The following is a 26,436-nucleotide window of genomic DNA, read 5'->3' as shown; positions in this document are numbered from 1 at the left end:
TGCCGGGCAGAAAGTCCCACGTGTATTATGTTTATTATGTTTTCTATCTTGCACGAAAATTATTACGAGACATTCAAGATCGAATTTAATGCTATCTTTTTTGCGATATATTCACGAGACCACGCAAAGCTTCCGTTTTGTTGTGCCCATCACAGTGTAATGAATTTTACGTGTGTATATTCGTCCCGACGTTTCTCCGCTTGATGATAATAAATTTCCAAGTACAGTTATAAAGCTGCATGCTCTTGTTTCTAAGGGAAGGATGGAAAAATAAAAAAGAGATGAAGAAGGGAAGGGAAAGAGAGAACTTGATGCATTCGCGTTCGCGTGCACGGGGTGATACACAATAACATTTTCGCGGCACACAGTTGGCGACCCTCATTTCTCCCGCGGGCTAGCAGTCCAATTTCACACTGTTGTAAATACGCTTCTCTTATTTTTGACATCGTCTTCAATTCTTCTTACTTTGTCGCCCTGCCAACCAAGTTCCTTCTACTCCGCCTACAGCGAGGCTCGACTGCCGTCCACCGGGATGACTTCATTTATAATCATTTCCCGGGGCTATATCACCCAGCTTCCTCCTTCTTGCCGCATTCCTTACCTCATTCCTCTTTTTTAGGAAGGTCGTCGGAGGTCGAGCTTTCTGGACGGCGTTTTGCACTGTTTTCTACCATTAAAAGCAGAGCAGAGCGTGGCGCGATCCTTTGAATTTCTTTTTAAAATGCTCTATCTGTTTCTTTTCAATTTCGTATTTAGTAAAAGTTATAAATAATACGATAGCATGCGCTCGTGTATTTTGCAGTATTAGTGGATATACCCGTGATATTCATTAATTATATACGATCGATAAAAATTATGAGAATAATAGAAGGAGTAACGTATAGAAGAAAAAAACGAGCCTGTGTTCATGCGCTATGATCGAGATCGATCGTTGCCTCTTACATAATCAGAGTGAATTAAGTCTTTGAAACGTGAATAGGTGATTAGAAAATTGCAAATACTATCTCTCTGCCTGCAATTTCTCTTGCGAGGATATAAATCTACCAGGGCAATTGACATTCCTAAAAAGACAAAGGACTAGAAATAATGTAAAAGAGAGAAAAATGCTTGAGCATATCGTCGACGCAGATGGGCAAAGTCACTCTCTCTCTCTCTCTCTCTCCTTTTTCCTCTCGTCTCGTTTTATATCCCTTTTTCTCACTCCCTCCTCCTCCTTTAAATAACGATCGAATCGTAATAAAGCCGAAGTTTTATCATTACCGTTATTTTCATCCTGTGCAATTTTACGGTAAAACCTCAAACGCATCTATTCCGCTCGTGATCGAACTCGATGTAATGGAAAGAAGAACAGTAACAATAAAAAAAGGAGAAAAAAAGAAAAGCGAACGCGGGAGAGAGACAGTAATGAATAAAGAGAGCAGTTCGGAAAAGGGAATCTCATCTTTCCGGCAATTCAATGCGGAAGTTTTCAATGAAGTTCTCGTCAGTACACTTGGCATCGAGTAGGCCAGTTAATTATTACCTCATGATAAACGAAATGTAATATTGCGAATCAGATTTATAAGGAAATAGGTCAGCCTCTATCACGACTGTACTTGCTTTCTTTCTTGCTCGTTTTCTGCCTCACCCTTACGTTCCCGGTCGGTCTTTTCCCGTTGCTTTTATCGCAAGCAAGCATAGAGGCGAAAGGAGAAAGGGGGAGAGGGGAATCAGCGAGAGACGAAGCTTTTGTATGAACATTGAAAGCAACGATTGCTCTTTGAAGCTGTTACCGTCGAGCGAGAAGTATTAATACCGATTCACATGGAGTTTCTCGGAAAATTCTCCTGTCGCGCTTGCCTTTTGGTTGAAACACTTTACGCTCTCTAAAGCGACCCTTCAACCTTGCGTGCGTCGCGAAACAGATATTTCTATGGAAACTATTAGTATAAAAGAGTTGCTCGTGCGCGATACGCGCAAGATTTGTTATACTTTAAACTTTCGAAAAAGTCTTTGAAATCGAAATACATGGCTGAACTTTTTTTCATGGCTTCTTCGCGTTTTTCGCATATAGAATAACTTCAAACATTTCATTTGTTAATTTCGGCACGAATTACAATATATACTATTAACGATTTTAAAAGTGCACAGTTTACAGATCAAATATTCGTTGGTTTATAAATACCAAGACCACCGTAGATATCGATATGTGCGAAGCAGAAATCCAATTACGCAGAACGGGCAAACACAGGATGCAAACACTCCATCGCTCGGTTGCTTGTAAAAACTACATCCAAATATTGGCGCGCGCGGCTCCGCCGGATGCACCGCCATCTTCTTTCCGGTGCGCGAACCAGCTCTATTGTTGGCATTGATCCTAAGTAAATCTACGAAGCTAACCCCGGTTTTTCATTACAACGAATTGCGGCTCGCATCGAATGGAGTTTATCACAATCGATCTAACAGAATTATTCTTTTCGATAAGACTTGTATTTCTTACTCTTGTACGATTAGAATTGCTGCTTTCCGCAGGGCGATTAAATGATCTATCTAAAAAGAAGTAAGGTATATGAAAATGATTTTTTTTATATTTTTTTCTCCTTTTCCATTTCAAGTAAATTATTTGACCGATCGATCAAAAACGTCCTATATTTATCGAGCGCTGCCAAATTAGTACGAATCGAACGTTTTTCTTTATGTAAATATCGGACGAAGTGTTTTTTATTTTATTTTATTTATTTTTTTGTTTTATTTTTTAATATTTGACGAATTGAATTCGTTTATACTTTCTCTTAAAAATAATGTAGTTATTAGCGCGATTAATTATGTTTAAAATGAACGAAACAACTTTGTCAAAGTTTTAGACTAACAAGCGAGCAGGAGTGCAGGCAAACGGTTAAACGTTGTAGCTTCGTGCGAATAACTGATCGTCGAACAGATAGAATTTAATAGGAATGTAAATGCAAATGTGTGTAATACGCATTGTCACCATTGTCAAATGTGTATTACAAAATCGATCGACGTAATTGAAATGGATATCCTTCGTGATTTATAGCTTCCAACGATCTGATGTAGATAAATATTTCGTAAATGGAAAGTTTTAATTTTGTGATCCGTATTAAATCTCGTCAGTCGATTTGACCGGTTCTCGCAATGTTCACTTTTAATGAATAGAATAAAATGATCGAGTGAACAATTAATATACGAGTTAAAAAACGAAATAATTCAATACGTTTGTGATAAAGGGTATCAGAGCATCATAGCATTATTATCGAAAATATTTCTGATGAATTTGTTATCATCAAATATTTGTTATAGCAATTTTTCGAAATTTCGATAATATCGATATCACGAGAAAGTCGCTTCTCGACTTGGAGAACGATAACACAGGCTCGCATTATATCCTGTTGGCCGAGCAGGAGGCGTCGGGGTTTTAGCTAAGAACGTGATTGATAATTGATTTTCAGGATTCATCGTCGAACTCACTTATTATCCTTATGCCTTTTGTCCGATAGTCGATCGAACTCTAGTATTTACTATTAAATTACAATAGGGACAATTATAAATTATCCAATTGTTGCTTGAATTTGGTTTCTATCGAAACATCAATGACATAACTTTTTCAAGAAAAAAAAAAAAAGATGGATATTCTAAGTAAGGAAATTACGATATTCCGTGAAAAAAAAAAAAAAAAAAAGAAAAAAGATATTAATCGAACAGCTTGTACCTATTTTACAAGGTAATGCCATAATATTATGTAAGGTGATGGCACACAGCATTCAAATGCTACGGACGATTGTGGCGTCACGGGCGTTGGTAACACTGCGGTATGCAGTTGATTATAGAAGCTATATGAAGGGGCTCGACGTGGCCTAGCATCTTGAGTACCCTATCCGTGCTCCAGCCCCTTATCCTCGGAACCATAGAGAGCACTATACAGGACGCTATAGTTAATCCGTATGGACGTTCACAGAGGAGCTCGAAGATTCATTTAAGGACGCTCGATATTGCTCGGCTTTCTCGATCTCAGGAATCTAGCCTTTTGCACCATAGCCTACGAACTCGCTTCATCCTCAACGCTCGCTTTTTACTTTACGATAGTTAGTAAGATAGCTAGGAGATATTCGTCTTCTCGGATAGAATTTCTTCAATCTTAAAAGACGAATAAAATAGTGACGTATTCTTTCAAAAACAAACAGAGCCCGATTTTGATGAACAATCCCAAAGACGTTTATTATTAATCATTTAAAGATGGTTTTATCATTTATCTTCTTCTTCTAGTAATTTAATTTGGCGTGAAGTTAAAGTTCATGAATATTATTTTGCAATATTAAACGCTTTTTTCGATTGTATTATATTACCATTTCAAAACGGGTAGCTAACATAGTTCTTTGACATCCTCTTCCGTTATCATTTCGTTGAAAAGCGTTTGTGGGTGCACAGATACACGCATATCCACGCCATGGTAAGTTTCTGTATAATACAGCGACATGATAAAAGCGATAAAGCGTCGCATCGGCTTTACTCCTTATCCTTTCGCATGCACTTACGATTTCTGAGTAAGTTCCCTTTACCACCACGCGCAGCATCCGGCTAAGTTTACACAGCCATCTAATCTGATCCCACTGAAGTCCTGGACGGATCGGCTACCTAATTCGAAGGCGATTCGAGGATCATCGCGTTGAGTCTTTGATGCTGAAAGACCAGAAAAGTTGATATCCTGTGATGCGAGTGGAAACGATCTTTCTCTCTCTCTCTCTCTCTCTCTCTCTCTTTCTCTCCCCACGCGAATGGTACAAGATTTATCCGTTAAATCGGATTTAAGTGTGGGCGTATCCAGGAGACCAACAGATGATGCCATGCTTGAATAGATACTGCGATCGTAGAACACGATGAAAGTATCAAGCTGGTGAGATACGATTTTCGATTTGAAGCGGAACTTTGTTCTGTCCAAGAAGCTTAGAATCGGAACGCGTATTCAAGTCAACGAATTTTCTTAATTGACATAATGTTCCAAGTTTCGTTCAACAAGAGGAAAAAGAAAGATGATAAAGTCGGACTATCCGAGTCGATTCTATTACTGCTGCTAATATAAAACAAAAGACTAAGAGGGAGAAAGATCAAGGAACAGAATGACGGAATGGGTGATGTTGGAAGAGAGACGCAGGAAGAAAATGGGTAGCAGAGGTTCTTGAAATCGGGTTAAGTTGCTTCAAGTGGTAGTAATAACACTGTCATACCTTCAATATGTTTACATGCCTAGTACAAAGTGAATTAAGGTACAGTCTTTCTTTTGATAAAATTATTTGAAGCTGACGTGATATTATTTCCAACTATAGTCGATATGTGATCTACAGAGACGAACTAAGAAATGTTTATTAAAATATCCCTCGACTTGAGAAACATACGAATTATAATATTTTGATTTTTAAGGATAAATCTAAAATAAAGATGGACTAGCAAGTTGACCACATTTGCAATTTCTTTCTAATTGTATTTCGAATATTTCGAATCGCGAATAAACAAATACATGAAATAGGATAATTTCGAAGCGAAAAAAAATCAAATTACTTGCAATACGATCAGTTAAAAATCGAGATCGGAAGATGGAACGATCTCTACGGGGAATAATCTTGACAAATACGTGGAAAATGACGTCCAAGGAAAAGAAAGAATCTGAAAGAAATGCGAGATAGTCGTGCGGATGAAGTAGGAACATAGTACATCGGTTAAAGTTTTAAGCTTTAAAATGTGGCCTGGATAAGAGCTACCAACCAAGTCCACATCTTTTGATTCGAACTTCGAGAAAAGTCGCGTTTCCGGCAAGACGTACATTGATTCTATCTCACTGTCTCTCTTCTTTCAAAGTGTCTAGTCTTCGTCCTATTGTGCAGCTTTTATTCTCTCTCTCTCTCTCTCTCTCTCTCCCTCTTTTTCTTTTTTGGTCTCTTTTACGGAAGACTCCTTTCTAACCTTCACTTGCTTCCTACGAAAAGGCAGGACTGAGAACGAATGCCCTGCCTCTCGCAGAAGTTCTTCCATTAGCGATAACAATGAAAGATGATCATCGGACCTCTCTCTGATCACTTTCTACAAACATATGCACGCACGACAGCAATAAATTGCCTTCTCCTTAAAATATCCTTTTTGATTTACATCGTTTTAATTTGCGCTTATTTTCACGATTTATTTTTTAGCTCCATGTGCTATATTCACATTAATAATTTATTAAAATATTGTTTTATAAAAATCCTGTTATAAACCTGCGTGTAGTAATTTTTCATAAACCTGCTTTTTGAATTCTTACTTACTAGGACAATCTCTTTGTCTGTCCTTTATTCTTTCTTCTTTTCCGTAAGTCCTACTTATGGTATATATTAACGATAAAGATTTATTTCTGTTTGGAAAAAGACACACGAACTGTGACAAAGTATTTATATCTTACAATACTTATTCGGTGTTATCACGACGTAGAAAACTTCTTTCCTCGAATTTTCTCCTACCATTTACATATAAAGAATAACAGAAATAAATAGACGTAAGCGGAAAAAAAACGAATTTCGCTCCGGTAATCCGAACCGGAAAGCTTGTCCATTAACAGCTTTGCTAATGGATGGGTACTCTCAGTAGCAAGTAATGCAAGAAAAAAAGTCAGTGGACGTAAGCGACGTGTTGTAAAAATGCGAGTGATAATTATCACTGCGGTTCTTCTTCTTGTCTCTCATTTTTTTTCTCCCTTCCTTCATCTCCCCTCCATTTGCTGATATTTTTTCTGTCGCAGATAATTTCCTGATATTCGTCCGTTTTTTATTTGATGTCGCATACGGTGTTTTTGAATTTTTCTCGCAGTAGGATACACTTTGCTCGAGAATGTTCTCGAATACGCAATTAGTTAATGGTCGATAAAACCAGCTGCAAAAGACCGTGGAGAACAGACAAAGAGGTAAAAGAGAAAACGAATCCGTCTCGCCTACCTTCTGCGATTCGTTTTCACTCGATTGTTTGTACGTTCTGTACCTCCTCCACCTCTTTCGTTTCCTCCCTCTCTTCTCTACTCTTTCGTTCGCTTCTCTCTCTCTCTCTCTCCCTCTCTCTCTCCTTCTCTCTCTCTCTCTCTCTCTCTCTCTCTCTCTCTCTCTCTCTCGGCTGTGCCTTTTCATCGGTCCGTCGAATTGTACGTCGTCGAACGGAATTTCCGGCAAGAGAACCTACCGAAGAGAGGGTCGAAACGGAACGAGAGAGAAGGAGGTGGGAACAGAGGAACTTCATACATGATTTCCCTCGAGTCCCTGAAGTGAAGCATTTCTGGCAATGCGCGCACGTACCAGGAAGGGAGGGGGGAGAGAGAGAAAGAGAAAGGAAGAAAAAGAGAGATGCATGGCCATCGGCCTGCCGCCACACGCGGTATCTCGCTGACAGAGTTGCCCGATCATGCGTACATTACGAGATTTGCGCGCAAAAAAGGAACCAAGGATGGAAAAGGAAGAATGCCGTGTAACGGATCCTGCAGAGAATATTTAAGGGGTGGACCCGTGAGTGGAAGAGTGGGATAAACGGAAGGAATGGTCGAAGTTATGCCTTTGCTAGCTATGTGGTTATAGAGAAAATAGATATTTTAAAAAACCTAACAATTTTCTATCTCGTTAAAACGTATGTGGAAAATCCATTTATATCGAAAGAATGAGAATCACGATGATGACTTTTTGCATTTTGATATGAAATTTTAGTACAGAGTATAGTAATATAGTACAGAGTAAATATGTCGATATTTAAGTGTATATTGATAAAAAGATACACACTAAAAAGTTATCTAAGATATAGGTCATCACAATATTATTGGATTTCTAACCTATTAACTTCAGACCTCGTTAACATTTATGCTAATTAAGACATTATATAATTATAGCTTGTGCTTGGTAGACGAAAATGTTCTTTTAAGGAACTGCCTTAAGAAGACCGAAAGGAAATAACGAAATACTAAGATTTATAGACTCACACGACCTTCTCCTTCAACGATCCGACCACGACTGATTCATTCGTCAAAGAAATAAGCGTAGCAAAGTAAGACGAAAACAAAGCCATCACGTTGCGACATAACGATCTACGATAGATGTTTGTATACATTGTTCTCTCCAAGAAATATTCTTATGTCATAATTTGTACGTCGTAAATAAAAGGTTAGTATTGGTATACATATGTATACCAATCTAGTGTGAGTGGCATTTCGATTTTACAATACAATGTTACCTCGTAGTTCATAAAAGTCCTTTCTTTATAATTATACGATTGCCGAGAAATTACTTTTTATTTTTCGCGGATTTTCTATTCTTTTCTTTTCCCGTCCCTTCTGTCTCTAACTTATCGCACAGCAAGAACTTTTAGATACAACGTACGATAAAACGTACTTACATAGTATATCCGGGGTATATGGAGACGATGGACAAGAAGATTAAGCACGCTCGGGTGCGTGGCTACGGATTTAATGGAATCGATGGTAAAAAATTTAATAACGACACTAATTGGCAAGAGGGCATTGGCTATGTCCAGAGACTGCGAGCTAGCGCACCGCCTCGTCGATTGGGTCACAAAGCTTTCCCGTCTCTCTTTTCTCCTAGTTTCTTCTCGTTTCTTTGTGTCTAACGTGTGTACACCGATAAAAAACATCCCTTATTAAAAACGTTACGCGCGTTCAAGTGTATGTTTTCATTCGTGCGTCCGTGACATATTCTTGTTTTGCCTTTGACTCTATTTAATTGATCTATGAATAAAATAGTTTTCATTTTGATATATTTCGTACGCACATCATTCGTAAAATCGAAGTTACAGATTTGAGGGAAAGAATCTTGCATGGTTTAAGCATACCATCTGATAAAAAGCAGCACGATTGTTCCATACATTCGGTTGATGATCGTCGTTAGAATTAAATGTTTTATTTTTCATTCGATTCGATCGTGAATGAGGAAAAATAATACAATGAGCCGCAAAATGAAATTTTGCTCTTTATGCTCTTTCTTCTTCTTCATCGACTTTAATTAATTTGATATAATTGGCAAATCTTTAGGGGTCGCGCAGACTATGCAACGAACAAATTATTGCATCATAAATTTCAGACTGATTTCTTTCGAATCCATGTTTCGTATATCCATTCTTCTCTCTCTCTCTCTCTCTCTCTCTCTCTCTCTCTCTCTCTCTCTCTCTCTCTCTCTCTCTCTCTCTTACTGATAAACATGTACCCGTTGAGGAAACGTATACATGCAAAACGTACATAGTACGTGGTAGCCCGATACCACCCCTCGCGAATATGTATGGATGGCATGTCGGTAAACGGGCGACCGGAACGATTAGATGTTCGATCTGTATCAATATTTACTCCGCTTCGCTGCGGCGCGTCTTGCGAAATGGAAGCCAGACTTCCTTCATCTCGACGTGTTTGCTCGTGCCGTGAAGCAGATACGCAGGATTCCCAAGGGAGGACGTGCTAGTAGTCCTACGGACAGGCTTACCTTTCGAGTTACGAACCAACATACAACCAAACAAGTTCCTCTACCTTACTTCTTCAAGAACTTATTTCCTTCTTTTTTGATAAAAAAAAAAAAAAAAAGAACTATCCTTCTTTCTGGTCCTATTACGATCGATTTCACATTGAAATTAAAAAAAAAGAAGATTTGTTATCATTGGTTATTTCAAACATCTATTTTCTTAAAAATTTGATGGGGATGTTACTCGTAAACGTTATCCCACGCTGACACAATTAATGTTCATTTTCGTGCGGTGATCTTGATACCCCGGAAAATAATAAGGAGTTTTCCAACATCCTAGAATTCATCGATCATTTTCTCTTCGTCCAATAATCTCCAGTTATGTTTTATTGGTTCGCTTTTCTGGTGCAGACGAAGAATTCTGCTTTACGTGTATGTACATCGATGATGAACGATGTTGTGAACTCTGTTCTCACTAGGCGATAGCTTCATTAATCAATTTACGCAAGAAGACGATTCGTATTTTCATTTCTTGAGATTTTGTTTTCTTTTTTTTTTTTTTTTCTTCTTTTTTCTATAGGGTTGACAGTATTGCAACGAAGTTGTCGCCGTTTCGTCATTTATGCTGAAAATAAACCAAAACGCGAATATGAGGCAAGTAAAGAGAAGGCAGGTAAAAAAATGTGCCCGTCGACAAGTCTAAAAGGGCTACTGGCTCGTAGCTCGTACGCCACCTCCTTCATAGCTCAGCTAGGTCCGCGCGGCCACGCCGGGCAATTTTTCAATGGCTCCGGCCGAGCTTGAATTCTCGTTAATTTTTACTTTCTCTCGCCATCCGCCATGGGGGTCTGCCATTGTTCGCACGGCTTAGTTCTGAGCCCCTACAACGATAACAGAGAAAATGCAACGGACCGCGCGAGAGGGTATACCTACCTACCTACTACCTACCTACAGCCAACAGGGCGAGGCTGTCGATGGCAACACTCTCCAATAAAGTGAATCCCTCTACGCTTGGAACAACCCTACTGCTGTTCCTCCACCTCTTCCTCTACTTCCTCTCAATGGCAGTCCTAGCTTCGATGGTGGTACTTGCTAGTAGTGGACGTTGATACTGCCAGCATTGCCTCTCTGTCGTTCTCTCTTTCCGATTTCGTTCTATCCAGCCAACTACTAGTGACAATAACGAAATTTTCTCTAGTGTACGTAAAAAATGGTAGGAAGGAAGAAGGAAAAAGTTTTGTGAAGCCCGCATGACAAGGATATGAGAACTGAGCAACTTCTTTCGTACATACGAGCGTTCTTGTTTCTAGAGTAAACATAGAGACATCTCGGAAAAGATGCTTTTGGATTAATTAGATATTAAACCTGAGGAAAGTCTGAAAAATATTTTCTTACATCCTATACTTTGTTTGTATCACTTATGAAAAGTACGCGTAAGTAAGGACAGTCGATTTGTTCTTGAGTAAAGTACGAAAGTTTAATGAGTTACTCATTGACTGCCATGCTTTCGCAAGGATAATAGAAAGAAGTGGTAGAGAGAGAGAGAGAGAGAGGGAGAGAGAGAGAGAGAGAGGCGGGAGAGAGACGGGAGAAATGAAAGGGAGAGAAAATAGCAGAGAAATGTGCGAAGAGATAATGTACCGCTAGTGTGTATGTTAGGGAAGTATGCTAGCAAGAGGCGAGAGTAATGGAGGGGGAAGAAGTACGAAAGAGTAATTAGTCGTTACCATATTCGTTGGAATAACGAGACGAACTGATGTGGAGGAGTGTTTGAGTGAACTTCACAAGTCACAGAAATTACAGCGTTAATTACAAGATTCGCTGCATCTTCACTAATAGCAACGATTCCATCTTATTAATTCGGATATAATGTCCGCATGGATGAGCATCGTATGAACTCATGATACTGAGAATAAACTCTAGAAGCATAAAGAAATAGATGTTAGAAGTAGCTAGTTGATACTTAGCGAAACAAATCTAATGATAATTATGTATTCCTACCTATATTATCTGAGAGAATATAGGATAGATAATTACATAGTAAATTTTATTAATTAGATGATACTTTTGATTCGTGGATTTTATAAAAAGCGAGTTGCATCAAAGAGTTGTATCAAATCGTCATAATAAGACGCAGCTGTTTCAGTCTAAAGCAGTCGTATAGTGACTTTAATTTTGTTACAGCCTAAAGAGACTCGATTGTTTTATGTTGAGGTGCTTATCAGACTAGCGCCACCAGCTAATTGGGTTAGAGCCTCTCTTTCTTCCTATTATTCGTGGACGAAATTCGAACGACATGTCTTCTGTGGATAAGAGGAGTCGAGACGGTTGGGTGCTGAGAGGGATTGAAAGAAAAGTAGGGTGAGGGGAAAGCAATGTTATCGGATTCCGTGCGTGCCGTATGCAGAGGCATTGATTGCTGGTGCTGACCGCACAATCACACCCCCCCCTCTCTCTCTCTCTCTCTCTCTCTCTCTCTCTCTCTCTCTCTCTCTCTCTCTCTTCTACAGCAACCCCTCTCGTAGCTTGACAGCGATCGACAGATTCCCATGTCGAGACCAGATCTCACTGCACGTTTTGTTGCTCTCGTCTGTTTTCGCTTGACTTTTTTAATGCGACAGCACGACAACCACCCCTTTTGTGAGTCTATTATAATCATGCTTTAAAAGATGAAGGATCCGCACCAATATACATATAAAGAAAAACTGATTAATGGAAAACTCTATCTTCCTTTCCATGGAAATCATCTCATATTTCAATCTTCGTGCTTTTCTTTATGTAGTCGTGTATAATAAGTTCAAAATAAGGAAGATTAGGTTTCTGGCGACGTATAGAAAATTACCGATTTGATGTTATTTTCGAACATAATAGCTTTCGCAATAACGAGAATGTTGTACTTTTGTAAAGAGTGATGGTTATTAGTTAAAAAGTTATTTAAAATCGAGCATACTATATCTTTTAATGTGAAATCTAAAACAATTTTTTGAAAGTAATAATTATTTCTTAGGTTCTCACGAAGTAGGTAGAAACACACGTATCTTTCATTGTAGATATTTTATTGTAAAATAACAAGATGTATATGCTTTGCAATAAAAAAAGAAAAAAGTGACAAAATAAATACGCGTATCGATAACTGCATGTACTTGAAAAAGTCAGAAATCGGCCCAATATTTTCGTTTCTTTTTGGCATTGACCTCGAGGCTAGAATAAAAAATCGGAAAAGCCAGGTAGAGGGAATGGATGGAGGATGTATATATGCAGTCAGAGGAGGGAGGACGTTAACCAATATTCTGGCTTTCGGCACCGCTAGGATTTAAAGGCTGGTTTGGCTGCGCGTATGGAAATTTATGAGACTATTTCGCATGTAAGCACTAACCAGGTGTGGCTACGCATAAATTTTGCATCCTTGCACGTATATTTCAAGACCCTTTGCTCCTCTTCTCTTCCTGTGCTACTCTTCCCTTAGTAGGGTAGGTGTGAGCTAACTTAGCAGAAGTTACCTGCCTGGTATCTCATTCTCCCTCCTCGTTTCCTACCATCTTCCTTTTCCACCGTGCCTTTTCTCCCTTCTTCCGTCTCTCTCTCTCTCTCCCTCTCTCTCTCTCTCTCTCTCTCTCTGTACGTCTTATATACGTTACAGTTAACCCTCTCTCTCTTATTCTTCGCTAGAAGATAGTATCCCTAAATCACCCCCTCCTCAAATGCCCTGGAGCACCGAAGCTTCCTTCTAATTGCACCACGCTACGTTTAAATTACTTAAACCCCCCAGCTACTCCGCACTCCTCGTCTTGGACGGCCTCAAATTAGTTTCAGATAGGCGAAAAGAATGACGCGCGTTCGCTTGTGAGAGAACTCGGCAGAGGAACACAGAAGAATCTTGCTGGGAATGCTAATTTAAACTAGATCCCATTTACGTCGAATTCGTTTCCTTCCTTTCTTCTCTTGCCTCCCGTTATCTTCTTGCGATTTCTAGTGCGTCTAATTGTTTTTGGTTTCATTCTCCCCTTCTTCGCTTTCTTTTTTACGCATTGTGTGTTACATTTATCAGTGCATATCTGTTGTTTCCTCTAACGATTTTTCTTGAAGTATTCTACTCGTAATTCGGTAGCTTTCTAATCCGTATTGCTCCTCGGACTTATCGAATAATCTCACGTGAAGTCGCCCGGGGGCACATCCAGAGACACATCCTCATTCCGGACAAAATCAACCGCAGGGATGAAACGCACGGCTGCGACCAATCACGTTTGCAATTAAAGGCAAAGCCGCAGCCGCGGGGAGAACTCACGAAGGACGTTCAACGGAGGGAAACGTATCTCCCGTATATGCTTGTCTCTCTTGAGCGCAATGGCGACACACTCTCGAGGCGTCCTTTTAAATACGTGACCTGTAAATAATTGCATGAAGGGACAAAGCACGTGCGCAACCGGACTCGGAGCGAATAGTGTACCGTTAGCTTGTATGATAGAAGGTCTCTTACACGTGTATAAGTACACATGTAGCTATATATTCACAAAATATTCTACATATACATAAATGCATCTCAGTGTACTCATATCCTGTCTCTCTCTCTCTCTCTCTCTCTCTCTCTCTCATTCTTTCACTAGTGTTCTCTTTATCTTTTGTCTCTTTTACCAGACTAATCTTCCTCTACTTTATGTGATTAGAGATCCTTGAGAAAATCTGCACGAGAGTAGATTTCCAACAACTGCTGGCTGATACGTGCTGTCGTCGAAACGACGGAAAACGATACTGTAGCGAATATTCAACGTCGACGTTGATTAAAATATTACGTTTATGATACAACGTTTCGCTCAAGCAAAACGGGCGTCTGCTCGTCTACATCGAAGCACCTCGGAAAACGATGCTCTAAACGTTTCTATTTCATTGTTTCGCGCTTCTGTCGTAATTTGAGAGTAAAACGATATATGTACTGGAGAAGGAAATCGATATCTTTGTAATCGAATTCCGCCATTGTGTTGAATTAACTGCTGTTATTTTTTAACTACATTGCGGCGATCGAATTTGCGATTCTACGTTCCAGCGTTCACGATACGAGTTTGTACTTTCATACGAGAAAGAGAGAGAGAGAGAGAGAGAGAGAGAGAGAGAGAGAGGGAGGGAGTGGGAGTGGGAGGGGGAGGGAGGACGGAAGGGTGGGAGGGAGGTAGAGATATCGAAGCAGCCCTGTCGACGGAATCGGTTTTAATTTTCATAAAATTCAATACCCATCCATTTTGCGCTTTCACCATTTTTATGGATGCCATGCGACACATTTCATGCGCATCCGCGTGTGTACGAGATGGAAAAGTCAAAAGGGATGAGGAATACGTGAGGATGGTGAACCGCAACCTGGTCGACGAAGCTATTGTAGCCTCATAGAAATCAAAATCGATCTTTTCTCGTAATCGACTACGAGTAATGTATATGTATTTCCTATTAATGGTTTGAGTGAGACTCATGTTTTAGTGATTATTATCATGTAATTTTATATGATTATACGAAAAAATTATGAATATTTTTTCTGTACCGAATCGTCAGAAAATTCTTTTCTTAATAATGTTATATCGGATGTTATCCAAAGTCAACGTTAAATTACACAAAACTTTGAATACAAAAGTTTAAAACTTTGTAAGAGTATGGACTTTTAAAGGAGAAATGGTAAAAGGGCTACGATAAGGAGAAGCGACAAAGGAAAAAGGCAGAAAATTCTAGGGCTCTTTTACGTCTGCAGAAGGATTCCCTTCGTAGCATAACGTTTTGGTAGATTCGGATTGAAGTTCGTACGTAACTCCACTCTGTCGGTCCTCCTTCTTCTCTTCTCTCTCCCTTCTGCCATCCATAATCGTGTCTTTTGAATACGTTCTCTGTTCAGCCTCGCCATCCTTGAGTCTATCCACCAGCGGGAAAACCAATTCCTGACAGATATCCGGGTGACATCTTCCCCCTCTTTTCTTCGATATAACGCTGCAGTCAAACCTCGAACGTCGTTTCGTTCGCCGGCAAGAGTGCGGAATAACGAGGCACGTTACGCGCTTTTCACGACGTTCCGTGTACGCGTACGGCGTACGATTTGACGGGAAAAAGAGAAGAAGTAAGGGGGAAGAAGAGTTGAGAGATGCTCGGAATTTGTTTTATTTATACTACCACCTTTCCCTATCTGACATAAGCAAAAGGAAAGATTCGCGAAGAAAGAAAATGTGGGAAAGAGGGATGGCGAAGGGTGGTGGAAGATCGGCGCAGAACGATAACAGGACTATTCCCTTCTGTAGGACGCGAGGCGTCTCATTAGACGCGATTCAATGTGCCACACTCAGGCAGATTCCTGCCTTCCAGATTGTTCCATTTTCCTTCATACATATTTAAATTATTGAAATTGCTGCATTACCATATTCCATTGATTTATCGATGCCTCTCCTCAGCTTTCTCGTCGTTTCCTTCCTTCCTCTTACTTTTCTTTTTTTCTATGCCTTCTTTCTTTTTTCTTTCTTACGCTTCTTCCACTCTCTCCTTCTTGTAGTATAACTTCGTCGTCTTTATTTTCGAGTCGAACGTCACCGTTAAAAATGAAAAAGACGAATTTCAATTTAACCCTATAAATATTATATATTATGTAACTATTTCTTTTCGTTTTTCTTAATTCTGATTCTTATTGGTCCAGTGTATTTAATTGGATCCTTTGAGGTGAAATACTTAGAATCCAGGTTTAAATTGTCTAGGAATTTTTTTGTTATCACATCGTATCACAGATTTTTCTTTCGAATTGATTGAATTTTCTTTTTCATGATCTACCAATTCAAGTATTGTAAGTGGTTTAATTAAGTAATCGTCATATGTTTCAAGTTTATCAATTCGATTCACTGTTAAATGTCCATGAGATCCAAAGGCTAACGTTATTTGAATAATCCGTGAAAAGTTCGTGACGAAGTCGATACGAACAACAATAACTAGTTTAGTTGGACCAGGGCATATAAGATGAAAAAAGCCGATGATGAGACCGTGACTGCATATCTAATTATGGAACGAGATATTGTGGTACTTTAATGATATTAGTCTCTTTCGTTTTACTGATCCAAGTAATTCGAATACTTTTACAAGGCTTAACTTAAAAGAAGTTTACTACTTTACAACCTATAAAAGCATGGCTGTGAAGGTGCTCCGGTCAACCCGTTGTTAATGTTGACCGTCTGAAAAGTCTCTCTCTCTCTCTCTCTCTCTCTCTCTCTCGCACACACACATATGCACATAGATACTGAGACAAGACCGCCTTCCGCAACTAAACCCTTCAAAGTGAGAGAACAAGCTGCTACCAAGAACCGTCTACGAACATAATGGACGACCAAACAGCTTTACACCTATTTTATGAAGGCCAATATTGCATTTAGAATAGCGATAGCGCACGCTAACGCCCACACATGTCGTGCCACAGGATCGACAGGACGCACGCTACATCCCCGTAAACTCTCAAAATACTAGCTATTCGCTTGCAAGCTTTTCACAAAGAGAGAGAGAGAGAGAGAGAGAAAACTTTTATTTAGACGTTTCCATTTCAATCCCTTAGCCCATGTATATTGTATAGTAAACTGGTGATTAATTTACTCTTTTAATAATTAAAGACTATTATTAAGCGATCTTTGCGAAATAAATGTGCAAAAAAGTTGAATCATTCTGATGAGAATTGTATAAACAAATAGTCGATTTCAGTTACAAGAAAACAAAGTCTCGTAGTATAGCGAGAGTGAAGTATTTTGGAAAAAGTTCGAAAGACTCGTGCTCACCGCAGCGTTTGCAGCGTCCGTACGGTGGCATACAATTTAACTGCGTTTCCAGACGCGTCACAGGTGCCTGCTACTCCATAGCCGTTCACCGGTATAGCCTTTACTGGCAATAAAGCCAATGACGGGACTCGTGTCCATCCAGATGCGTAAATCGTGCATTTAACCGAAGCACACTCCCTCTCTCTTTCTTTCTCTCTCTCTCTCTCTCTCTCTCTCTCTCTCTCCCTCCCTCCCTCTCCCTCTCTCCGTCCCTCTATCTATCTCTCCATCTACCTATCTATCTCTCTTCTCCTCCGGCTCTGTGTATTCAATTGGTGTGGCATTCGTCGCGATTTCACCGCATTGCCTCTCGAAATTAACGGGCTCAAAGACACTGGTAGCCTAGGCCGTCGCCGCCGCCACCACCACCGCCGCCGCCGCCACCGCGCCGTGCCAATTGCAATGAAATTCACAATGAAAATCGCGCGCGCTCGATTGTCACAGACAGAACGATGTTTTTGAAAACAGACAGACACAAAATGTTCGACTATAGTATCGAAGCTTTCTCCTACCAGTAATCGAATAAAATACGTGAAATTGCGATGGAATTGGTGTAACATAAAAATTAATCGCTTAGCCGGTTACTCGTTGCTGTACGTTTGCACGGGAAGTCGGGTAGATCGTACGGAACGTAAAGTGTCTGCATTTGATATTAGAGAAACGTGGGCGATTCCGATTCCATCGTAGACCGCTCACCATTTACATGCGTATCGTCTTCTTTTACACGCGCGTTATCTCCTTCTAGGCCAGACACAGGTGTATCTTATGAGATCCTAGTAAGAGGGCTAACCGGTTTGAGGAGGAAAGTTTACTCGTGAACGTGCGAGAACAAAAATATGGCAACTTAAAAAGTAGGGAGAACACATTGCAGCTTGAACTATTTTCGGGTTTCTTTAGAGCGCGTAAAAAACGCATTGATAAAACTGAGTTTTTTCGGAAGCCACGTATAAATGAATGGTGAACGCATTGGATCATGGGACGCATATTGGCTATTTTATTATCCGCTTTTTCACGAATCAACATTGAATTTTTCTAGAAATTCATTTTCTTATAATTTAACGTCTACTACTAGTTCAACGATGTCCGTTCGTCGAGCCATCGTTTTGGAAAAATGAAATAGAAATGATATAAAACTATATCTAACTTCGAATTTGTTGATTATTCGATGATTGAATGTTGATCATTCTATGTTTAGTTAATGCTTTTCAAAACAATCAATCAAAAATATGCCCTCTTATTACGGCGATCGTAGAATCAATCTGCAATCAATAGAATAAGTCCTATCGATGTGCTTTAATTATTCCATTATATGACAGAAATAAGGTTTGCTACGACGACGATAGCGACGGCAACAATAACGTATTTATTATCAAATTCAAAGAGAAAAAAATACGATAGGTCGACCATTTATAAAAACCGAAGTCGATCGAGATCGTAATTACGAGAATTATTCAAGAGATTAAAAAGACTATGGTAACCTATTCTCTGATATTTTTTCTTCTCTCCTTAAAGAAACGTCGAATTCAACATTCTTAGAAGTAACATCAATGATCTTCTCCTAGATGGTATTGCAACTATTCTAAGTCTGTAACAATATCTATCAATGGATAGCTGAATTCTGATCAAAACTCAGAGGGGACGGAGATAGAATTAGTGATGCTGTCGGCTCAAAATCGAGCACTACTCCAGTCGATCAGCCGACCGAGTATCGGAATAGCAATAATAATCAATTGTCCATGCAAAAGCCTCGACAAGTTACATGATCGGAAAATAACTGAAATCAATTCGCTGGACGCGTTCGCCGGACGCCCTTGCTGTCCTGCGTACGTCCAAATTCACGTAAGAGCACTAAACGCGAGATGGAAGGAGAGAGAGAGAGAGAGAGAGAGAGAGAGAGAGAGAGAGAGAGAAAGGGTGGAAAAGCGTAGAGTAGATGGGATGAGAAGAAAGGTCGTCGGTGGTGAAGGTGACATTGGTGCACTACAGCTCGTAAAATGCATCTGCCCTCCCATTCGCTACTGGCAACGGCTTTTATTGTGTGGCGTATTCCCCTCTTTCACCTCCTCCTCCTTCTCCTTCGGTACTGCACTCTGCTGATCCTCCTCATCCTACGTTCCCTACTCCTCCTCTTCTTTTTCCTCTGCTTACTCCCTCGTCCGTGTACGACGAAAAAACAACGCCAACTGATTTATCACCCTCGTACACTCGTTAAACTGATTCGATAGATTTTACTACGCTTACGTCGACTTCTTCCCTATATCGTCTCGCCCAAATCTCCTTCTCCTCCTCTCTTTCAGCTTTCCTCTTTGTTTCTATGACTTTTCCTCGCATTTCTGCACTCTCATACACATAGGTATATTCTTTTTGCCGGCTGTTTGTATCCGTACAAGCACCGCTTTTACTCTCGATTTGTTTTGTTTCCACCCCTCGACCCTCACTTTCGCCGACTTCGAGTTTGGTCGAAGTTTACAAGCGAGCTTATATTACTCAAACCAACTTATGCGCACCTAGATATTCGAAATAAAAAGTATTATTACTCGTAGCGATTCGGCCCATCCTTTTGGAATTATTGGAAATTTTCGCAATCAATAATAGCAGTAAAATAAGCTCAATATTGTGAAATATTAGGATATATCGTCACGTTTTCGTAAGTTTTAAATATGCATTTTCGCCGGTAAGCCACAGGTAATATCGTGCAAATTTTTTAAGAATGATATGTATAAGATATTCATGTTCATCTTTGTAATTTTACAAATTGTTGGACGTGTAGTAGCTTTAATGAAATTCTTTCAAAGATCAAAGGAATTCATAAAAATTAATAAAAGTGTACTACGGGATAAAAAAGTTTCATCTATTTAAATCGTCTTTTATTTTATTTAAAACAGACGTACATTCTGTTTCCGCGACTGCTTGTAAATCGATGTTTATTCTTTACCTTGAAGCGCATAAAGATCATCGGAACAAAGCTTTCTCGCTATTTCTCCTCGCTTTGCCTTCTTCTTTTTCATGGTACCAATAGTACCAAATCAAATTATTCCATTCAGTAAGGTCTAAGTACGGAGAGATTGACTTCGAATTCAAAAATAGATTTCTCTTATTTCATTCGAGGAATTTTTTACATACAAGGCCTATACATCCCTTGAAAATCTTATTCTCGTTTCGCGTTGAAGGAGAGAAATGAGGGGAAGAGCAGCTCTCTAGTAGTTTTTCAAAGAATTATAATTATCTAGCGGTAGAAGAAAAGTCCTATTCGTTGGAGGAGCAAAACGTAGAAAGACGAGGAGTCTAAACAGCTCCGGCTATTTCGCGCTCCTTTATTGTAGTTTTCAAGCACCGCTTCACTCTCTTTTTCTCTTTCTGCACTCTATCTCTCCTTCGTCGTCTCGAACGCTCCGCTGTTTACCTTATTCGTTGTACCCAAGAGAGTTATCAGTGGCAAAGGCGGGCCCTCACAGACGAAAATAAAGAGCGCCAGCGCCACCCTAAATGTGTCTTGAAAACAAGAGGGCTTTGAGAGTTCATAGGAGTGTCGAAAAAGGGAAAAAATAAGTGCGAGAACGACACTCGAGGGCAAACGCACGAGCGGATTTTAAGTGCAATTCGTAAGTGATGCACTTGCCTTTTTCTTATCCCTTATTTCCTTCTCTTTAACTAGTACTTCAATAATCAACTTGTCGCTCGAATGATTTCACGAATAAATTCATCATCTCTGCTTTTTAGAGGAGATAATTAGAGTTAGCATTGTAAATATTTTTCTCACTTGTCTTTTCATACATTGCGACGCATTTGTTCCCAAGGTATATATAATAACATCGATATCATTGCATCCTTTGCTTCTTGCAAAACTGATAATTCAAGTTGCGAGAATCATTCTAACAGGATAAAAGATGCGAGAAAGCAATCGATACCCTTTATAACAAGTGTAGAGTCCCGACTAACTCGACATTGTCTTAACATTTTCAAAAGTTCTGGAGCTGAGAATCCTATTGAGTTGAGAACTGGTAGTGTTCGATTTTACAAAGATCTTAACGGTGATCTCAACTGGTATGGATCTGGACGGAGGCCGAACGAAAGGTCCAGCGGGGACTGTTATCCCTGGCTCGGCCACAGAAGTACCGATTGGAGACCGCATACTTGGGTACTACCTTGCAATGCTGATAGAGTTTTTGAAAGGAACTTGTTTCCGTAAATAAGATTGTTGCTTTTATAGCTAGCAGCATTATCGTAGCATGTTAAATGTCAAAAATAGAATATCAAGTTTTCAATATAAGGTATACATCGCAATCTTGGAATGCGTATGTAATTAAAATTAATAACTCGTATAAATGAAAATGGGAAAGAGTGAGAGTAAAAGTTGCGAACAAATGCAATTTTCGAAACGAAAGTCCATCAGTGTTATTGTTAAGAAATTATGAAGGACGTCGTTGAACGGGTAAACACAAGTCTATCATGGAGAGAGCGAGAAAGAGAAGGAGCGTGGTGGCACCCGGCAACGCACGTCAATGTCAATTCGATGAAGCGTACAAGAATGTATTGATCTGTCCTGACATACCATTCGCGTAGATGCCTCGAAAATACGGTACTGTCGGTATTTCGCATCTTCGGGAATGCGTTAGAATTTCGTTCCAACGCTATCGTCTTCGTTTTTTTTTTTTTTTTTTTTTTTTTTTTTTTTTTTTTTTTTTTTTTTTTTTTTTTTCTTCGTAACACCATCCTCATCTATGAATTATCGCTGTATGTGTCATGATGCCTTAAGTATTTTTTTGTTTGTTCGAAAATTTCGTAAGATTATCAAATTAGCAAAAATTTCATTTACAACTTAGATTATCATTGATCACGTGCGTTACGTACTACGAGTCGTATAATTTCATAAGTTCTGTCATTCAACGTCATTTTGGATAAACGTCAGTGATAATACAGTGAAGTAATCTTTTTTTTTTTCTCTGCTTATATCTTCAGACAGTTTTTATCTGTGAAAACATTTTTGTCCCATCAAATGTCCACGATGGTGGTGAGAAAAGAGCGAAAAAGTACGAAATGCCGGCGACGAAACGACAAAGGAGAATGAAGCTTTAAATAAGAAATGAGCATTCGTTCTTGAGCTCTGGTAAGGACGTGACGGCAAGTGGGAAAGTCCTCGTCTTGCGCCTGCATTTGCGGATGCAAGTGAAAGGAACATTACGGTGCGTGATTGCCGTTTTATTAGACAAAGGGCGAGGGCTGAATGTAGACTTACTCCCATTAACGTCTCTTTATCACGGGCATTACATCGGGGGAAATGAAAAGCCACGGCGGACCCTTCCAGGATTGGGAGGGTCTTTTCTCAGACTCTCCTGAATTGTCATTACAGATCTTACAGAGGATACGGATGATTATTTCCTTTCGTACAGTTAAGCAATTATTACCAGTCTTCGGCTATTTAACTTACGATCTTATTATAAATAAATGTCATAAATGTGTGATCTGCGATTATTCTTTTGTAGAAGAAAAGAAAATAAGAGAGCCGCTTATTGTTAGTCAAATATTGATGATTATTCTTATTCTGAGAAATGCCTATTAAAGTTTTCCAAAGAAATACCGAAAGGTCGGAGAATATCTTCCAAGGAAAAAGTTTATTATACCGACTATTATTGACAGGTCCATCGTTTTCCAATATCAGACTCGAAGGACCCATTTGAAAGACATTAGTCCTAAAGATAGTTGGTCCATCAAGGAATGGATTTTTTCTCCTCTTAATGGTAGCAGAAATTGATAGTTCCGAAGCGAAATACATGGAGCTATCGGGATCTCGTTAAACATTCATAAGCTGAGTCTAAGTGAAGAATGATTATTATTGGTCGTCACGTCCGAATATTAAAACGTTTTCAGAGTATTGCTCTCTCTCCCTCTTTCTCTCTCTTGGTGTGCTTCCTTGACGGATACATTTTTCGATGGCAATAAAAGTATTATAAGAAAAAAAGAGAGCTACCGAGCGTTTGAGCAAATAATTCTTGAATTTAGGAAAAGTTTTTTCTCAGCGAAAAGGCATCAATGCAATAAATATTCAAACGTTCGTTTCAGTACGTTCGATTATTCCCCTTGATAGATTTCTTTATAGCTTTGAAGAGAGTACAGAAAATTAATTATTATGCCATATTTTTTCCATCGGTCATTTATTGCAAGATATAGGTATATGTACGTTTCATAATGAATAAACGACTATATATATTATTAATAATAAATGAAGATAAACGTAAACTTTAAAAACATTATTCTGGGTGGTATCAGAGAAGGAAAAAGCAAACAAAGCTTATTTGTTTTTGAATCTCATGGGGGGTTAGATCCGACAGCATAATAATATGTTCTCTCCGTACGTTGCCGTGCAAAGTTTATAACGAGAGCAATTCAGGGCTGTGCCCGAATATTTCCTATCTTCTCCTTTCTTTCTATGAAAGTGGTGGCATGTAACGCATCCCCGCGAAGCACCCTCATCACCAAGATCGCAAGGTACCAAGGACGAGACGTCGGATGCCTTAAGAAAACTTGCTGGCGCGTGTACAGCTTGAAGCAATAACTGTGTAGTCTCGTATAAGGTAAACAACGTGTCGGATATATGAGCCGTATATGCGCCACCTCGATAAGGCGAAGGAACTCACGTTTTCACTAGCAGGGTAAACGTTTGGTTCTCCTCAAATCAAGTCCGCTCATAAAAGTACGAATTTTTAGTCATATTTTTGGGTTAAGCAGGACGAGTATGTACGTTATGTACATGCTTCTCATGAAAAACTAGAGACCTTAATTAATCTTATACGCTCTATCGTTGGACCTAATTAGACGCATACATGTTACTAAAGCGACTTTAACCTTTGATTTCTTTCTTTATAGTTTAATCGGAACTACCCTTATTTCGTCCATCAAATTTGTGTTTCTCAAAGAAGAAACTACGATCATTTCTAAAAGATGTTTGTCGATAATTTCAGGAAATGTGCTTCCTAGAAAACAGGAGAAATCCAACCTCGCATAAGATCTCATTACTGTTTGCTTCGAAAATAAAGATGTTCTCTTGGCCCGATTCGAGTATACTTTCTCTCTTTTTCTTTATCTTTCTATATACTCTTTGCACATCAGTTAAAGTCAAGGTAAACTCATTCGCGTATTCGGAAGGAGATTGGTCGATTCTAATATCATACGTAATGACACTTTGAAAAATGATACGACATAAACAAAGATAATTGGACCTGTATGGAAGTTTTTATCCATAATCGAGTTCTCTTACTATTTATATATATGTCTTGGAATACCCAAGCAACTAACCGTCGAAGCTTAGACATCGTAAGAATTTAGAAAAAGAAAGTTGTCGAGATAGAATGAGGACGGCTAAGGATAAGCAGTATAGGGAAAGAAGAAGAAAAGGAAAAGGAAATGCTTCGCGAAAGCTAGAAGAAGGGACGTGTCGCGAGTGACAGGTCATTTTCCGGAGCAGAGCACCTTCTCGTTGCGTGCAACCACCTTCCTTCTCTTCTATTCCACTTCGTACTCTCTCTAAGGTTCACTGGGCCATTCTAACATTCTTAACCCCTTCTTCTAATTTCCTCGCCATCCTCTCTCTCTCTCTCTCCTTATCCTCGAAGCAATCCCCGATATCTCGTCCACCGAATTCAAGTCTGCAATAACGTGCCTATAGCAATATCTAATTTGATCACTCCTCGAATAGGACTCTTCTTCCGGCTCGTTCATATCTCCCTTCTCTCTCTCTCTCTCTCTCTCTCTCTCTCTCTTTCTCTCTCTCTCTCTGTCTGTCTTCCGACTTCAATTTCGACCTATCGTCATTTCCGTCGATATAGAGACACATTTTTGCTACGAGCAAGCGTTTTTCAGTATCTCGTTCGTGATGAGAATGGGTTATCTCACATCCGCAAAGATTTCTACACGTTATTCTATTGCACTTGTGAGAACGAGGTTTTCTTTATTAAAATCACTTTTCCGGCCCGTTCGTTTTCTATATTGTTTCTCTCACTCATGTAAATTCCGATTCATACAGATTAATGCGTACGAATATACTATATCATATATTTTTGTTCCAGTATTCTATAATATATATATATATATATATATATATATATATATATATATATATATATATATAAAATCGTGTTATCATATACACAACTCGCAGCATCTCTCGATCGATGATATTTAAATGAGTTCAAATTTTGATACGGCACAATTTAAATGAACTACAATGGAAACGATTGTATTTTCAAAATACACGTACGAACATATGTACGCGAAGAGTGTTATTGTTGCTTACACAGGGAGTTACTGTGAAACAAAAAGTTAATTCTATTCGATCCTTCGTTCTATCAACAAAAAAAAAAAAAGAGAAAGAGAGAGAGAGTTAAAAAAAAATAGCTGTGTCTTGCAGTTGCGGTTTTGCATGTTGGCGATGTTTCAGAAAGGTCAAAAAGGTCATCGTGTCTTTAGTCGCGAAAATTTGATCTCGAATCTCGGAATTCATCAAGCAATCTTGGAAAAGATAGAAAGAGAGTGCGAGAAAGAGAAGAGAGAGAGAGAGAGAGAGAGAGAGAGAGAGAGAGAGAGAGAGAGATGTAAAAACTCGTTTTAAAGCTCATCAAGTCCTTCCTCATTTTCCATAAATATTACCAATGATGTTCTATTTACTCCCTTACTTCCATAATAAAAATATAGAGGTATATTTTCATCCTATGAAGGAATCACCTTTTTTACCATTGCTATATCGGAAAGTAAAAGCATGTGTATGTAGCGCTGCTACGTGTAAAAAAGAAAGACCATTCTATTAAAAGTTCATACTTACTGAAAAATCCAAATTTTTCTTGAAGATTTTCGTTGAATCCAGAAAGAGATAACAAAAAGTAAGAAAAGTCGAAAAAGAGAGACAATGAAAAAAGAGAAAAATAAGATTTTTATTGTTGTTGCTCACGATAGGTAAGCACAGAAAGAGAGAGGACCATAGTAGATTTCATATTATTACCTCTGAAACGGAATCCTTGACTCTGTCGCGAGCTCGACGACGACGATTACGTTCCATCCTTGCGAGCACCAAAGTGGATTCTCGCACGGAGCATGGCTCCGGTGAACGGGCAATGTTGTGTCCTCGTTTCGCTCGAAAAAACCACAATGTGTACGTTCAATCACTTAAGTGC

At 39.2% G+C, this 26,436-nt stretch overlaps 1 protein-coding gene and 1 long non-coding RNA gene across 16 annotated transcripts in view; one reads left to right on the top strand and one right to left on the bottom strand.

Moving 5' to 3' along the window:
- Positions 1–26,436, top strand: part of LOC124953301 (CUGBP Elav-like family member 4) — a 518,014-nt gene that overhangs the window by 279,752 nt on the left and 211,826 nt on the right. The window lies entirely within an intron of this gene.
- On the bottom strand, positions 8,733–26,327 carry LOC124953310. Of its 3 annotated transcripts, XR_007102196.1 has the most exons (4): positions 15,844–15,960; positions 11,186–11,377; positions 10,407–10,625; positions 8,733–10,339 (listed from the first exon to the last, which is right to left on the bottom strand). It is a non-coding gene; the product is annotated as an uncharacterized LOC124953310 (long non-coding RNA). The 3 variants fall into 3 exon arrangements; XR_007102198.1 differs by lacking the exons at positions 11,186–11,377; positions 15,844–15,960 and adding an exon at positions 26,265–26,327 and having other exon boundaries at positions 10,407–10,628; XR_007102197.1 differs by lacking the exon at positions 11,186–11,377 and having other exon boundaries at positions 10,407–10,628; positions 15,844–15,959.

The sequence above is a fragment of the Vespa velutina genome, chromosome 12 (assembly GCF_912470025.1).
Source record: "Vespa velutina chromosome 12, iVesVel2.1, whole genome shotgun sequence".
Lineage (NCBI taxonomy): Eukaryota > Metazoa > Arthropoda > Insecta > Hymenoptera > Vespidae > Vespa > Vespa velutina.
The sequence above is the reverse complement of the archived record's forward strand: the minus strand, read 5'-3'. Positions and strand labels throughout refer to the sequence as shown.